The 18,347-nt window shown below is 41.9% G+C and overlaps 1 protein-coding gene across 1 annotated transcript in view; it reads right to left on the reverse strand.

The window, feature by feature from the left end:
* Positions 1 to 15,783, reverse strand: part of INPP1 (inositol polyphosphate-1-phosphatase) — a 29,215-nt gene extending 13,432 nt beyond the window's left edge. The window contains exon 1 of the mRNA XM_052635724.1: positions 15,667 to 15,783. The gene's annotated coding sequence lies outside the window, so the exon portion shown is untranslated. The remainder of the gene's footprint in view (positions 1 to 15,666) is intronic.
* Positions 15,784 to 18,347: the final 2,564 nt, after the last annotated feature.

Below are 18,347 nucleotides of genomic sequence, written 5' to 3' on the forward strand. Positions count from 1 at the left end.
ACATATATATCAGTAAAATACATAAGTTCCAAGTATATAAATTCAATAATTTTGATTTCTTAGTATACATTACATAATTATTATAAGGGAAAACAATCAATGAACTATCTAAGTAACTTTTTATCTTAAAAACAGCATGAAGATTTTAAGGAGTCCAATTCGAAAACTTTCTAGATTAACAGTCAGTGTGTGTGCACGTGTGTGCATGCACGTGCTCAGTCATGTCTGACTCTTTGTGACCCTATGGACTGTAGCCTACCACGCTCCTCTGTCCATGGAACTTCCCAGGCAAGAATACTGGAGTGGGTTGCCATTTCCTCCACTATGAGACCTTCCTCACCCAGGATTGAACCCATATCTCTTATGTCTCCCGCACTGGCAGGCAGATTCTTTACCCCTAGATTAATAATACCAGCAGGGAATTCCCTGGAGGTCCAGTGATTCGGACTCTAGGCTCTCACTGCTGAGGGCCCAAGTTCCATAAGCCACACAATGCAGCCAAAAGAAATAAAAGCTTCCATCCTGTGCATAGTATTAAAAAATACCAGTATTGTCTATTTCATTCCACTTTGTTAAAACCGATTAGCTTTTTTAAAAGAAACACCATACCACCACAGCGTTGAATAATCAAAAACCTCCCCCTGTGATGTCCTCAGAACTCACTCAGGTGAGTTACACAGGTTACAAGCTCCAGGCACCACCACCACCCTTCTCTTCACACAGAAAACTCACCAACCTAGTTCTGATAGTTTCTATACAGCAGCTGAGAAATCTGGTATTTCTCCCCTTTGAACCTGAGAACCTGATCTTTATTTCCTCAATAGTGAGTATTCTCACGTCACCTGAGCAGAGCAGCTTGACCAATGGGAGAAAAGATTCAGCTCTAAACTTCAGTCCTATCATTAACAGGGGCACAGATTTCCAGAATTCATCATAACACAGTGAATCAGGTTTTTCAGTTCCAAGGCTATCCCAGCACTCCTTAACCACCCTTTCTTCTGAACCTGGAAACACTACGGTATCTTGTCAAGCTCCAGGCTGAACACCCAGTTTCAGCTCAGGACGAAGCTTTGTGTAAGCCATCCCCAGAACTTCTTTAGCTCCAGGGTCCAAGCCCCGTTAAAAAAAAAAACAATCTCTCCCAGCTATCATCATCTACACGCAAGACTTCCTAATTAATTTGCATAGCTAGCCGGCTGCTTTCTGGCTGACTGGACGGTTTTGTCCGAATGAACGAGGCCCTGTCCTCTGTGCTTCTCTGTTAACTGCTTCCGGATCTCTCTGTCTTCAACTCGGTTTGCTCTGCAGGCCGCAGCACTCAGGGGCGTGCTGGACAATTTGCCCTCACTTTGAAGGACTCAACATGAGGGAAACTGTCTTAGAAGAAACTGAGTTGTACATCCAATACAGAATTTCTTCGAGCTTCTTAACAGCTCATATTAACACTTGTGGAAATTATCATTTAGATGATTTTAAAAAGGAAGTTTATATACTCATGACTGACTTAAGTTAGCTTTATTTAAGCATTTCAAATACTTTAAGTGAAGATTATTACAGACTCATGATAAGCAAGTCGGAGAAGGCAATGGCACCCCACTCCAGTACTCTTGCCTGGAAAATCCCATGGATGGAGGAGCCTGGTGGGCTGCAGTCCATGGGGTCGCAAAGAGTCGGACACGACTGAGCGACTTCACTTTCACTTTTCACTTTCATGCATTGGAGAAGGAAATGGCAACCCACTCCAGTGTTCTTGCCTGGAGAATCCCAGGGATGGGGGAGCCTGGTGGGCTTCTGTCTATCGGGTCACACAGAGTTGGACACGACTGAAGCGACTTAGCAGTAGCAGCAGCAGCAGAAGTTATTGCATTTACCATAATTTAATAGCCTTGAATATGGAAGAAATTCCTTGGGATTAGTGATTAATGGGTGTTCTGAGAACCACATGTTAGAGTACATAAGGTGTCTACTACAAGACAGATTTCTGGGTTCCATCCCAAGTTAGCGAGTCAGAACCTCTGGAGACAGGGCCCAGGAATTTGTATGTTTGTCAGCCTCCTAGATGACGCTCAGCATTGAGATGTAATGGCCACTGTTCTTAAGGCTGTTCATCCTTCAATACTGTGCTGGTAATCTCAGTGGGGCTCAGGCATCTCGGTGCGACCATGCGCTCTCAGCTATCCATGCACAGAGAGAGACCCAGGCTAAAATAATAACAGCCAGTATGCAGTAGGTGCTTACTTTATGGCAGGTATCCTTCTAAGCACTCTACATATGTTAACTCTAATTCTCACACAACGCTATGAAGAAAATACTATTATCTCCATTTTAACTGATAAAAGAAACTGAGGCACAAGAGGGTTAAGTAATTTGCCCAAAACCACACAGGTGGGAAGTGGCTAGGACAAGATTCAAGCCCAAGCAAACTGGTAGAAACCCACACTGTAAGCCAGTGCTCTAGCCAATAAAATCCTTTCATAAATTGCTAGCTGTTAACTAAGGGAAGAAATGAGCAATCATGGGATAAATAATCATTAAACTATTATTATAAGGTACATTATATAGCAAAAAAGGAGAGAAACATACCTACCTACCTGATAGCTGTCAGTAATCTAACTGTTAAAAAAAAATCATGATTTGATACTCATTTCCCCTCTACTCTCAGGAAAATCTTTTCTCTAGCAGATCCTCAATCTCAATGTAAACCATCTTTGCTGGATAGTAAAAGCCCACCTATGTTCTACTGAGGTCTCTCTTAGCTGGCTATCTTGACATGAGGGGTGGGGTGGGGGTGTCAGCTTATGCCGAAATACCTAATTCCTCAAGCACTTGTTGGCTAGGGCTGCCGTAAGTGCGTGCCACTGACCGGGTGGCTTAAACAACAAATTTACTTTCTCACAGTTCTGGAGACTGGAAGTCCAAGACTCTCAGGGTTGGTTTCTTCCAAAGTCTCTCTCCTTGATTTGCAGACGGCCTTTCCTCTGTAGATGAGCATCCCCAGGTGTCTCTCCCTCTTTTTATAAAGACTCCAGTCAGACTGAATTAGGGCTCACCCATGTGACCTCACTTAACCTTTACTGAGCTAAGATACAGGCCCTATCTCCAAATACAGTCACGTTATGAGGTACGGGGAAGATAGTGCTTCAATATACGAATTTAGCAGAATAAAATTCAGCCCAAAGAGACCTTTATAATTTCAGCAAATACCATCCCAATCTATTCCTTTGTCTTCTGTTTTCTGGCCAGAGAAGTGGGGCAGGGTTCTTTTTCCTGTTTATGTGGTCAATAACTTTAAATCTGTGAGACAGTCTTTCCCACTAGAAGCCACTCACTTTTACAGCCAAATCATTAATGGTCAATGGACACTGAAATACTCATAAGCCTTATTTTGTGACAACCCATTTCAAGTCACATTTGAGCAGAACAGGTTTAAAGAAGTTACATTCTTCACTACCTCAGACCAAATGTATATCTACATGTTTACATAAGATCATGTCACAATGTCAGATAGAAAGTCTCTTTAGCTTCTATGGAATTTTCTATTAGAGAAACGTTGAATAAACTGAAGTAGGTCAATTAGAAAGGAGAAAAAAAAACTCAAGATTCTTCACGGACTCTCAAATCTCTCTACAAAGACATATCTCAGTTTTAATTTCTGAGCAGATGTTAAAAAATCATATCTGAATAATATACCCATATTTCAGATGGGATAAACAGTATAATGGGAAAGACACAGGCTTTGAATCAGACAAACCTGGGTTGTAAACCAGGGCTCTGCCATCAATTAGCTGTGTGGCATTAGGTAATTTACCTACCCTCTTTCTTCATCTGCCATATGAAGACAATACTTATCTTGCAGGACATGGTCCCAGAGTCATAAGAAACCACACATGCTTAAACAAGACCAAGCACAGGGCCTTACATATAGTAGAGGGGATCTTCCCAGCCTAGGGATCAAAGACGTGTCTCTAAGTCTCCTGCCTTGGCAGGCGGGCTCTCAATCACTAGCGCCTGGGAAGCCCGTAACAAATGACAGCAACGACGATTAAATACAGTTTCACAGAACTCAACCACCACAGTCCTTATTTGAAAAATAAGAGACTGGCAGCTTTGTTATGGGTCACTGAAATCTTTTCTGAAAATTTACTACTCTATTAAATCCAAAAGGCTGGAATCTACTTGTAATTATTCGAATGACCCAGAAAAAAGTTCCTTTATGAAGGCCAGATCTGATTGCTTCGGTTTCCGGGCGTCTGGTTTCTCTGGTTCCTGGATGTTGAAGACGACTCTGGCTTCACGGCAGACTATCCACAGATGGCTCCGGAGGGTCATTATTCTGTCAAGGGGTTATTTTGTCAGGAAATCTATAGAGATTCTAAGGCCAACGGTGTCTGTTCTTGTGCGAGGAGCCTGGCTGTACCGGAATCTGGCCATGCCCTTGTGTTGCTTGTGATGACAGAGGTGTGACAAAATAGAGGAGGGCATCAACAAAACAGAAACGCTTGCTAATGAATAGGCAAGTAGGTCAGAGCATTTCTGTCGACGGTCATTTCTTCCTGCAGATAATCCACTCCTTTTACAGAGCCCACATTCTTGCCCATGAGACAATGCCACCTCATGCCCACCATTCGTAACTTGAATTCACTCTTTCACTCATCCCTGGAGGACTGGCAATTTGAAATGACTGTGTGGTGGCCCTGACTGACTGCTATTACTGTTGGGGAAACAGCTCAACTTCCATGAAACACCTGGATGTTTCACTAGAAGTGTTTTTGGTGACCTCTCACGGGGTGCAGCTGTCCAGGACTCACCCTGGGTGGACACATGCTGAGGCTGGCCAAAACTCTATTTAGCTCACATTGCTCTTGTAGGGGGAACAGAGACCTTGTTCCTTATCCCCTTCCAGCTTAGGGCTGCTTCCGGGAGTAGTTTAAAGAATGGAAGCTGCCCAAGCAGACGGTGTACAGAAGTGAGCCCACACAGAGGGGCTCAGCTGGATCAACTGATGATGGCGAATGTGCAATTTGCTAAGAGCAGTCTCCCCTGACATCCCTAGGTGACGCTCATCTGCCCATTCGGTCACCTAGGCCAGAAGGAAGACCGTATCATAAGCACTAACAGGGATTTATTAACTGTACCTTTCAGCTCATTGGAAATTGAGTGGTCCTTCCAGTGTATAAGCATCATTCAGCTTTCAGATACTTGGTCACTGCACGTTTCTCGCAATCCACTGAGTGGTGCAGCACGGGACAGCCTGTGCTTCCTTTGTGCCGCTTTACTCTGATCTCTGCGAGCCCACTGTCAGCACTCCACAGGCTCTGACTAAGCCCAGCACTTCAGGGGCTGCTCTCCCACTCTCGGTCCGTTTACTCCCACGCTCTGGGCAGGTCATTCATTTGCACATGCTGTTCCCTCCAGTTGACAAGCCCTTCCTCCTGCCTGTATGCCTGATGTCTACTTGCCTTCTCAGAATCTATTGAAGGACAAGAAACTTGAACAGATGCTTCATCAAATGGGATATTAAGCTGGCCAATAAATATATGAAAAGATAATATTAATAATTAATAGTTAATAATGTTATTAATTAATAACCAGGAAAATGCAACATAAAAATCACTACAGGGTACCACTGCATGTCTGACCAAATAGCTAAAGGTAAAGATTGAAAATGTCAAGGTTTGCTGAGGATGTGGAGCAATGAGCCTCTTCTACTGTGAATGAAATTGGTACAACCATGTTGGAAAACTAGAATTTGTTGACTACAAGCATAACCTATGATCCAGCAATTTCTCTTGTAGTCTTGTCCTCAACAGAAATTCCTGCACATGTATATTAAAAGACATATACAATATTTATGAGCAGCATAATTTCAAAATCACTGTGGATGGTGACTGCAGCCATGAAATGAAGAGACACTTGCTCCTTGGAAGAAAAGTTATGACCAACCTAGACAGCATATTAAAAAGCAGAGATATTACTTTGCCAACAAAGGTCCGTCTAGTCAAAGCTATGGTTTTTCCAGGAGTCATGTATGGATGTGAGAGTTGGACTATAAAGAAAGCTGAGCGCCGAAGAATCGATGCTTTTGAACTGTGGTGTTGGAGAAGACTCTTGAGAGTCCCTTGGACTGCAAGGAGATCCAACCAGTCCATTCTAAAGGAAATCGGTCCTGAATATTCTTTGGAAGGACTGATGCTGAAGCTGAAACTCCAATACTTTGGCCACCTGATGCAAAGAACTGACTAATTGGAAAAGACCCTGATGCTGTGAAAGATTGAAGGCGGGAGGAGAAGGGGACGACAGAGGATGAGATGGCTGGATGGCATCACCGACTCAATGGACATGAGTTTGAGTAAGCTCTGGGAGTTGATGATGGACTAGGAAGCCTGGTGTGCTGCAGTACATGGGGCTGCAAAGGAGTCAGACACGACTGAGCAACTGAACTGAACTGAACAGTAGAAATAACCCAAGTGACCATGAACAATGAAATGAAATAAATTGAGGCAGACTTACAGAAGAAAATACTATACAGCAGTGAGAATTACTGAATTCCTGCTTTGGGCAATAACATGGACTCATCTCACAAAGGCATACTGCTGAGTGAAAGAAGACACCGAAAAAAAAAAAATACACGGAGCAATTTAATTTAGTTGATGTTCAAGAGAAGGCAGAACTAATTTATGGTGTTAGAAGTTGCAATGGGGGTTACCCTTGGAGAAGGAGGAGGGATTACTTAGTGATGGGGGTAAATGATGGGGCCTTTAGGCACTGGGAATGTTCTGGATTTGAGTGATGGTTATGTGGGTGGACTGAGTTTGTGTATGTGCATCAAGCTATACACTCAGGCCTTACATACTTTTCTGCATGTATTTCTAATTGAATCAAAGTTTTTAAAAGGGTGTGTGTGTAGAGAGAGAGAGGAGCGTCCGTGTGACAGTTGGCTCCTCCAGGAGCCATGCCTGACCCTCCATTTTTTGTACCAGGGCCATGGGAGAATGCAGGCATGCCAAATCTCTTTCCCAGCCCTCCAACACTGGTTTGCTTCTCTGTGCTCTGTCTGGCAGGAGACTTAAATGTGTGTGGTTTCTTATGACTCTGAGAGCATACCTCAGAGTGTTCAATAAATGTTGGCTGATGAATTTCCTCTTAGCTTTGTAAACACAAAATTCACCCTTGTCATATTGTTTGTTACACTGGGCTTTATACCCAAGTGCCATTCCACAGGTGCCATTAGTCACATGGGCCCGTATTTATTTACATCAAAGCCTACACATAACCAGGGCTTCCCTGGTAGCTTAGTCAGTAAAGAATCCGCCTGCAACACAGGAGACCAGGGTCTGATCCCTGGGTCAGGAACATCCACTGGAGAAGGAAATGGCAACCCACTCCAGTATTCTTGCCTGGAGAATTCCACAGACAGAGATGGTCCATGGGGTTGCAAGAGTCTGACACAACTTAGCGACTAAACCACCACCACCACTACATACATCCTACATTCATTTACAAAAACAAACCAAAGCTGTATCTGGATGATTAGCAACTGAACTACATTTCTGAGTACCAAAGAAGAATCTGATATCATGCTCTGTCATCTGGCAGTGACCTATCTTGATTAATTTCATTGATTAAATGGCCCAAAATGTTTAATTTGGCTTCGCTAGAGAAGACATTAACTAAGGGATATGTAAATCCATCTATTTAACATTCACATTTCTCCCTCCCTTCTTCCCATCGTTCAAACAGTGTTGACATACAGGTCTGTTTCTAGGCTGATCAGTCTACCTCACCCTAGGGTAGGCTGCTCTTGGACCAATTAGCCCTATTGCTCAAAGCAATAGATCACAAAGATAGCCTCTATCTTCAAATGTTATTCCGGTAGCTTTTAAGTGGGAGCTTGTGCTAAAGTAGTGTTTTCCAAATGAGTAAGATCAAGAATTAATTGAAACATTCATTAAAAATATAGAGTTTAAGACTTCCCCTGGAGATACTGATCCAGGAGATCTGGGTTGAGGACAGGGAATGTCACTCAGCTATTTTTATTCGACAATTTAAGGAAACACCAGGTTTAACCATCAGCGATGTCTCTCACTGGGTATTCAGGAGCAGAACAGGGAAAAGCTATTAGCTACCGCAACTGCCTTGGTTGGCTAAGGGTCAACTATATTGACTTTTTTTGTAACAAAAATTAAGTGCTGGAAAAAAAGTTGATCTACATAATAAGTATTTCACATTAGCATAATATTGCTATTGAAATATAGATTTCAATGTCTTCTCAGAATGCATTTGAAAAGTATGAAAAAATATTCCATTTAGAAATACTTTTAAACTTGATAGTGACTCCTTTTTATCCTCTCCTCCAGAGTTAGAAACATTTTCACTAACTGTAAGCTCTTTTCTATCTGCTACCTTCCAACTACACACTTAAACTTCTATATGCTAAAAGATGTTTTTAGCATACCACCAAGGTGTCAGAAATGAAACCTGAAATCATATAGAATATTAAAAAAAAAAGAAAGTAGATTCAGTGTAGCTATCTTAATTGTGGGAAAAAATAAAATATTTTCAAATTTAATGCCTAATTCAAGACAAAAAAGTATGGCTTGTAGAAAGAATCTTTTCCAGCAGAATATTAGTTTGGCAGCTGTTAATCCTATTATTAATCTTGTTGTTTTTCAGTAGCTAAGTTGTGTCTGACTCTTTGCAACCTCATGGACTAGCACACCAGGTTCCTCTGTCCTCAGTTATCTCCCAGAGTTTGCTCAAATTCATTTCCATTGAGTTAGTGATGCTATCTAACCGTCTCATCTGCTATCAGTCCCTTCTCCTTTTGCTTTCAATCATTCCCAGTATCAGGGTCTTTTCCAGTGAGTTGGCTCTTCGCATCAGGTGGCCAAAGTATTGGAGCTTCAGCTTCAGCATAAGTCCTTCCAATGAATATTCAGGGTTGACTTCCTTTAGGATGGACTGGTTTGATCTCCTTGCAGTCCAAGAGACTCTCAAGATTCTTCTCTAGCACTACAGTTTGAAAGCATCAATTCTTTGGCACCCAGCCTTGTTTATGGTCCAACTCTCACTACTGGAAAGATCGTAGCTTTGACTATATGGACCTTTGCCGGCAAAATGATGTCTTTGTCCTCTAGGTTTGTCATAGCTTTCCTTTCAAGGAGTAAGGTCTTTTAATTTTATAGCTGTAGTCAACATCCACAGTGATTTTGGAGCACAGGAAAATAAAATCTGCCGCTATTTCCACTTTTCCCCTTTCTACTTGTCATGAAGTGATGGGACTGGCTGCCGTGATCTTAGTTTTCTGAATGTTGAGCTTTAAAGTTGGCTTTTTCACTCTGCTCTTTCACCTTCATCAAGAGGCTCTTTAGTTCTTCACTTTCTGCCATTAGAGTGGTATCATCTGCATATCTAAGGCTGCTTTCTCCATGAATATCACTAATCTTATTAATCCTCAAATCCATTTTTAATGTTTCCTTTTGAATGTAACACTTTTAGTCATTTTATCTTTTCTTCTGAACTTTGCAACACTTACTTTTGGCACCAACTCACTTAACACTCGCTTTTTATGGTCTACAGGAGCCATGTTTAGGCCACAGGAGAGCTGGTTCTTAGGCTCTGCTTGGCCTTTAACCAACCAGGTGTAAAACCTTAGCCACATGAGTGAGCTCTCAGGGACTTGTTTTCCTCATTTTTGTAAACATAAAAAAGGAAAAGAAAGAAAGGACAGAGAGATTGGAGGAAGTGATTTCTATGATCTGTTCCAGTTCCAAATTTTCTGATTTTTAATTATCCATTTTCCAGATAAAAGAGGTTGGGGAATATTATTCAGCCTTAAAAAGGAATGAAATTTTCTGGCATATACCTCAATATGCATGAACCTTGGAAATATTATCCTAATTATAAGAAGCCAGGCTTAAAAAAATAAGTATTGTATGATTCCACTTATATGAGGGACCCAGAATAGTTAAATTCATAGAGAGAGAAAGTAGAATGGTGGTTACCAGGGCTGCGAGAAGCTGGCAATGCGGACTTATTGTTTAATGGATCCACAGTTTCAATTTGGGATGATGGTAAAGTTCTGGAGATGGATAGTGATGATGGTTGTATAACAGTGGAAATGTACTTAATGTAAGAGAAATGCACCCTTGAAATTGGTTAAAACGGTAACTTTATGTTATATGTATTTAACTATGATTTTTAAAGAGTAAAACACAAAATTACAAGTTCAAAAAAACATATATTTCTAAAGCTTTTGATGTTTGTCATCAACCTAATAAGGAAGGGCATAATAAATATTGTTGGTTGAATGAAAAAAAAAAAAAAAGGTTGGGGGGGACAAGTCATGAAAATTAAGTTGAAAAAGAGTACTAGGTTCTTTGCCTTGTATTTGACTTTACACTGCAGTCACACTGGTTGTATTATTTTGGCCATGTTGTGTGGCATACAGAATCTTAATTCCCCAACCAGAGATTGAACTCACACCCCCTGCATTCGGAGCAGGGAGTCTTAACCACTGGACTGCCAGTAAAGTGCCCACACTGGTTTTCATACTTAAATTGTGTTTCTGGGTTACAGTGGTTTGGGTTAGTGAACCTTATGAAGAAGGCCTAAGCCCCTGACCCCAGTTCTAACTGTTCTCTCTCTAATAGGTTTTAAGTTCCTTGAGAGCAGGACACACAATTTTTTCATCTCCTCATGATACACAGTGAGAATTCTGTAATTTAACTGACTGATATCATTCCATTTGAGATAAACATGTTTAAAAGGATTTTCTGGCACTAAGATTAATCTGTAAGGGTTTAATCATTATGTAAGTTTTAGGATTATAACTGTGAGGAAACATGATTCAAAGGAGTTCTTAACCCAATATTTTAGAAGATGGTTATTATTATTTATTTCTGCAGTGATAAATTACATGACCTAAAATAAGAAAGCAAAGATCACAGATCACATTATGTGTCATTTTGGCAGACTGGATTTCTGGCAGCCTATATCTTATCATTTTACTTCCATTTTGTAGAGGTGAATGTTTATTTTTAACAGATATTTAAGGAACACAAAGAAATTGCACCTTTTACTTGAAAAGGTCAAAATACTAAAAGGATATAAAAGGTTCATTAAACCCACTCCAGTACATTTATATACTAAATGCATTTGCATTCTTGTTAATCCTGAAACCACAGGTAATTGTCTAAGCTGGTTAATATTTATCTTCTTGATCTCATTTTTCCATTTCTATTTCCCTCATTTTTTGCTATTCATGGAAGCTTATAGTCAGCCACATTTTAAAAACAGATCTTTCATGATTCCCAGATCAAACTGAGATTATATGGGATTATATGTCATTCTGAGAAACTCCAAGGAGTTAACTAGAGGGGTTTTCTAGAACTTGGGAGATAAAATCCTATTTTTGAAACTACTGATAATTTAAAAAGTTTAAGTACATTAGGATTACCTTAACCATATTAAATAACATTTTCCTTTAGTCATTTGAATTTAATCCTTTGCTATTTATTACAGCTCTCATTATTATCAAGGGAAACCTACCATCATCACTCTGTAAAGAAAAGGACAAATTTAAGTACCTATTGATAAAGTTAACAAATACTTACATTAATTTAAACTTGGATAATTAAGTTAAAAGATTTTAAATACTGAGTTGATTAAAATGAAAACAAGAAAGGAAGGAACCCTTTTACACCTTTCAAAAAGAAAAAAAAAGATCGAGAGAGTGCAAAAGGAATAGAGACAGAAAGAAACAAATACTTTCCACGTGGTAATTCATCTGAATGAATTCTTTTATAGATAATTAATATTTTACTTTGTCAATTCATTTTTATATATAATTAACCACATTTTATGCCCAAGTTTTATTTTTTTTTTCTTTTTTTTAGATGGTGTTGGGTCATTTTAATAAAAGTTATAAATAAGTTACTAAAATTTGCATGCTGGTCTTCCCTGATTAGGAACACAAAAGAAGTAACAAATAAGGCTGTTATATGAAAGAGAATCCCTTTGCGACCCCATGGACTGCAGCTCACCAGGCTCCTCTGTCCATGAGATTTTCCAGGCAATGATACTGGAGTGGGTTGCCATTTCCTTCTCCAGGGCATCTTCCCAACCCAGGGATCGAACCCAGGTCTCCTGCACTGCAGGCAGATTCTTTATCAACTGAGCTACAAGGGAAGCCCACATGAAAGAGAAATGATCAGGTACAATGTTTTGCTGTAGATTACTTTCACAGTAACCTGCACTAAATATCCATTAATAAAGTGCTGTTATAACATTAAAGAACTTGAATTAAGATTGCCTACCACAAGGGAACACCAGACCACCTGACCTGCCTCTTGAGAAATCTGTATGCAGGTCAGGAAGCAACAGTTAGAACTGGACATGGAACAACAGACTGGTTCCAAATTGGGAAAGGAGTACATCAAGGCTGTATATTGTCACCCTGCTTATTTAACTTATATGCAGAGTATATCATGAGAAATGCTGGACTGGAAGAAACACAAGCTGGAATCAAGATTGCCAGGAGAAACATCAATAACCTCAGATATGCAGATGACACCACCCTTATGGCAGAAAGTGAAGAGGAACTAAAAAGCCTCTTGATGAAAGTGAAAGTGGAGAGTGAAAAAGTTGGCTTAAAGCTCAACATTCAGAAAACTAAGGTCATGGCATCCGGTCCCATCACTTCATGGGAAATAAATGGGGAAACAGTGGAAACAGTGTCAGACTTTATTTTTTTGGGCTCCAAAATCACTTCAGATGGTGACTGCAGCCATGAAATTAAAAGACGCTTACTCCTTGGAAGGAAAGTTATGACCAACCTAGATAGCATATTCAAAAGCAGAGACATTACTTTGCCAACAAAGGTCCACCTAGTCAAGGCTATGGTTTTTCCAGTGGTCATGTATGGATGTGAGAGTTGGACTGTGAAGAAAGCTGTGTACCGAAGAATTGATGCTTTTGAAGTGTGGTGTTGGAGAAGACTCTTGAAAGTCCTTTGGACTGCAAGGAGATCCAACCAGTCTATTCTAAAGGAGATCGGTCCTGGTGTTCTTTGGAAGGGATGATGCTAAAGCTGAAACTCCAGTACTTTGGCCACCTCATGCGAAGAGCTGACTCATTGGAAAACACTCTGATGCTGGGAGAGATTGAGGGCAGGAGGAGAAAGGGACGACAGAGGATGAGATGGTTGGATGGTATCACCAACTTGATGGACGTGAGTCTGAGTGAACTCCGGGAGTTGGTGATGGACAGGGAGGCCTGGCGTGCTGCGATTCATGGGGTCGCAAAGAGTAGGACACAAATGAGCCACTGAACTGAACTGAACCACAGGAAAGAGACTGAATATGTAAAAAGCTTTGCTAAATTCAATCACCCTGGAAGACTTGACTAAAAACAATATAAAAGTTTCAGATTTCCTCAATGTGTGACATTATCACATTAGCAAAACCACAGCTTCCATTTATGAACATGTTATCTTCAGGAATGCTAATAGATTATATCAGCAGCAGTTATTGCCCATCTGTGATTTCCAGTCTTGCCTTTTGTGTTTGTTTTGGTTTGCCCTTTTAAATTTTTTATCATTTTGACCTATTTTAAGTATCTTCTTTCCCTTAGAAATTCTGACTCAGGAAATCCCAGGTAGCAGACTGGAAGTCTTTTAAAAACCAATGCTATCCTCCCTTCCTCTCATGTGCCCTCTCAGTTCAGTTCAGTTCAGTTGCTCAGTCGTGTCCGACTCTTCGCGACCCCATGAATCGAAACACGCCAGGCCTCCCTGTCCATCACCAGCTCCCGGAGTTCACTCAAATTCACGTCCATTGAGTCAGTGATGCCATCCAGCCATCTTGGTAATTTTAAAAATTAGACAAGTTTGGGGACTACTACTCACGAATCATGAGAGATGAGAAACAAAGTACCCTCAGCTCTTCCTTCATCTCTAAGCTCCAAATCAAACAAAAACATCAATCTAGAGAGTTTTATTTGCTTCATTAGTTTAAGCAATTAATTAATGCTTAAGCAATTAATGCTTAAACAATTTAAGATTCAAAATATTTTAACAAGGACATTTATTGAGGACCCATATCTAGAAAAATTTCATGTATATATCATCCTCACAATAAATGAAGACACATGGTTTTATTAATCACTTTATAGAACACCATTATCTCAGGCAATTTGTCTACAAAATGACATGGATTAAGATATACTCTAATTGGTATCAGAGAGAAATAAAGGCAGAAATAAATATATAATGAATACTATATAGCTTTTGTTTGCTGCTGCTGCTAAGTCGCTTCAGTCATGTCCGACTCTGTGCGACCCCATAGATGCCCTAACAGGCCTTATATTTCAAATTAGACGTGATCTTTTTTCTTTTTAATTTTCAGAACTACCACTAGTATAGCTGTAATTTAAATCTATAATAAGACATTTCACATTAAATAGTATGAGTCCAAGCTGCAATTTCCAATCAAGTGGTGATTTAGTCCAAAAGCTTGAAAAGAAATGGTAGCTTATTCTGTGAAGAAATAAATTGTAACTTTATGCATTTTACGTAATCTTTTTCATGACTATGACTAAGAACTAACTTCAAGAGTAGTTTAAAAATCCACAAGAGCTTAAAAGTAGATTCTAAGAATGCAAACAAATATCTGCCTCGAAAAAACAAACTCTTCTATCACCTTTCTCCCCCTAATATTCCCTATTTTAAAAGGTAAAAAATTAGGTCACTTAGCTAAGTCATCCCTCAATAGTGGTTTGGTAGATTATTTTCATCATTAGACTATTATCAGGCTGAGTAGGGCTGATCCTTATCAACTTCTTTGATTTTTAAAGCTAGGAGTCACAGAAAAAAAGTAAAAAAAAGGTTTTATTCAACACGTGGGATGCACTCAAGAGGTCTATCCACACAGCCTTAACCCACTGTTCTGTGGAAGTGAACGCATTCACACAGCGGGCAAACGTCTGCTTATTCAACGCTTTAAAAGTAGCCTTAAAACGGAAAATCCCCCCAGTACTCTAATCGTTTGTATGTATTCTTCATGAATGTAATAAATAATCTAGGGAATTTTTTTTTTCACGCTCCTTGTGTCTTAACAATATACTTAATTCGGCCAAACCCATGTAAACTATTTTCTCCTTTGGTCACACCAAATAATTATGCACATCTCATAAAATCATCTTTCAAAACGCAGGGGATTAAAAGCAAGAAGGCAAAGACTTCTAAATACAGTCCCTTCATGTTTATTTTACACTCATCTTAGGTCACTAGCGTCAGCCAACAGCGATGGACACTTGGAAGCATCTCTCAAAGCAAAACGAAGGGGCGCTTGACAGCTACGCCATCTACCTGTTGGACCCGGAGCACTGCGCTCGGCTATAGTCAGATCAGCTTCTACAACTTAAAAATGCTAATGATCGAATTAAAAAAAAAAAAAGTTGTCTGCCAGTCTTTCTTCCTTCCGTCTATTTCTTTCGGGTAGTTTCTGCGGAACCGAGGGAGCCAGAGGACTCGCGAGCTCCTCCGCCCGGCTGGTAGCAGCAGCGATCGGGCCGGGCCGGGCCGGGTGGCGGGCTCGCTGCAGTGGACAGAGGTCATCACAGGCCGGGCGGAGAGGCAAGGCGCCCTCCCAACCCAGATTTACTCACCCACCGTGCGGAGAGGCGATGGGTGCGTGCTGTTCGCCCAGCGGGGAGACCCAGACCCGAGCAGGAAGGGAGGTTGTGGCGCCGGGGCGAGGGGCGCGTTAAAGAGGAAAACGTATTACCTAAGCCGGGATGCCGAGCCAGAAGGAGGCTGCAGCCTTTCCCTCCAGAAACGGAAGAGGCGGGGGAGGAGGAGGCGGAAAATGCGGAGGAGGAGGTGGCCCGGCGCGCGAGGCTAGCGAGGGGCGCCGGGCGTAGGGCCGCCGGCGCGACTCCAGGGCGAGGGGCGGGGAGCGCGGCGGTGGTCATCCGAAAGCGAGGCGCAGCCGGGCGGCGCGCGGCCTCGCTCGGCCCGGGATCGCAGACCGCAGCATCCGTCAAGCCGCCGCCCCCTCGCGTCCCCCGGGACCGCGGCGTGGAAAGCCGCGGTGACGCCTCGAGGCTCCCGGGGCGAAGCGGGCATCCCACGCCTGCCTGGCCGAGTCTGCAACGTCACAAGTGGAGCGTGATGATTCGGAGGGGAGTGCCAGGAAGAGAAGGGCTCCAGGGTCACCTAATCCACTGTTATTGTTTTGTTCTTGCAGTCGCCCACAAATTCGGTTTTAGTATCTTCCTCCTCCATTCTTCCGTCCTCTTTTTTTTTTTTTGAGGATTATGGGTTTGACGAACGGGTTGGCAGCTGTGAAGATGGACTTCCTGCGGGTGACAATGGGGTCCCATTGTTCTACTAGAAATGTCAAGCGTGCGGGTTGCTCGGCAAACCCTCGCAGCCTCTCCTGGGCGCTTGACTTACACGGTGTGGGCCTAAGGCCACCTTGACCGGAAGCACACCGTGGGTAGGAAACTCTTCTCTCTTAAACACTTTAAACTGTGGGATTCAGCATACCTTAAGGATGGTTTTGAATAGTGGGTGGAGATAGGAATGAGTGGTGACAGGGAGAAGGGTAGACATTTTTAAAGGGCTACAGAGTTTTGAATAGAAGGGGGCTGGCCGGCGGCCCAGCAGGCTGGATGTGGTTAGTGAGTACCCTGGGCCTTCTAAAGCCCTTCACACATCCTGTCACTTCATGGCATACCTAAGAAATGATCAGGTCTGCAGGACCCCAAATGGCAAACAGGAGGCTGCTCATGTAGGAGGGACTGGGCCCTCCTTCCACGTTGGAGGGCAGAGGAGACCACTATTCCCTGGCATGAAATCACAGTGCTCTGTTTTAGTCTTCTAGCTACCAGATTTTCTGATCCCCATTTCCCCAAACCTCCTGAGTTGTCAAGACCTGGTCCTCAGAGCAGTGGGGAACCACCGAGACAGGGGCCTGGAGTAATGCTCCACTTGTCATAGTCCAGGAAATGAGGCTTAAAAGGTTAGTCTCCCAGAGAGAACCACATCTTTTTGCTCCCAGCCTGCTTCTGTGATGTCTGACTAAGACAACTTCTCTTTCCCACCCCTTCCCACCCCCACTCCATTACTGGGCTCTCACTCACTAGCAAGTCCAGCTGATTATTCTTTCTTCTCTCTCCAGATTCATTTTTTAGATCCATCACCTTAGGGCTTGCTAGGTCCATTTCCTCTGTTATTATTTATTTATCATTATCCCATTTCTATCTATGATGGGAAAAGGTCAAGAAATAGTTTGAACATGATATTTGGAAGTAAAGAAGCAAATACCAGAATAGTGAGAGCAAAGAATTTGCCCTGAGGGAGGAGGAACTGGGGGAGGGAAGGGTGGAGCAGGATGTTTTTGTGACAAAGCTGTGTTCATCTACAACTGAATCGATTCCACTTTCCACTTTGCTACCACAGAGCTCGCCCTACATTGCACGTCTCAGTGGGTTGCTAGCTTAAAAGCCTTCACTGGCTCCCACTTCCCTGGTTGCATGGGGAGCAAGCTTCTAGGCAAAGCTTCTCTCCCCCTCCAGTCTGTCAACCCTGCCCCCCTCACACTTGACACCCCGTTTTACCACACCACATCTAGTTTCCTAAATGCATAAATTTGTTTCATCCCTTTGTGCCTTCATACATGTTATTTATTTTGCCTGGAGTATTGTCTGCTGCTATGATAATAGCTAATGGCACAAGCTAAGTGCTTGTGTCTTTTATAGCTACTCATTCCTATATCAATCCTATGGTAGGATTACTGTTAATCTCAATTTAATAAACAACAAAACTGTGATTTAGAGAGGTTAACCAATTTACTCAACTATGTAGCATGCATGTGTGGTAAGTCGCTTCAGTCATGTCCAGCTCTTTGGGACCCTGTGGACTGTCTGGCCATGGGATTCTCCAGGGAAGAATACCGGAGTGGGTTGCCATGCCCTCTTCTGGGGGATCTTCTCAACCTAGGGACTGAACCCAAGTCTCTCATGTCTCCTGCTTTGGCATGCAGGTTCTTTACCAATAGCCCTACTCGGGAAGCCCAGAGTGGTGAGACCGCGTTTGAACTCAGCAGTATGACTCCAGGACTCACATTATTTTACCTGTCCATACGTTTAAAAACTTCTCAGACACTAAATTTGAGCAGGATTTAAAGTTTTTAAAAAATCTTTGAAAAGAAAAAATCTTAAAAGTGCAAAGAGAAAATATAAGTGAATTGCTTTTCATCTATCTCATAGTAAGTGTGGAACAAAGGATAAAACTACAAAGGAAAGTGACAGATCTGACTGTGGAATTTTTAACTTCTTTCATC

Source organism: Budorcas taxicolor, chromosome 2 (assembly GCF_023091745.1).
Source record: "Budorcas taxicolor isolate Tak-1 chromosome 2, Takin1.1, whole genome shotgun sequence".
NCBI lineage: Eukaryota > Metazoa > Chordata > Mammalia > Artiodactyla > Bovidae > Budorcas > Budorcas taxicolor.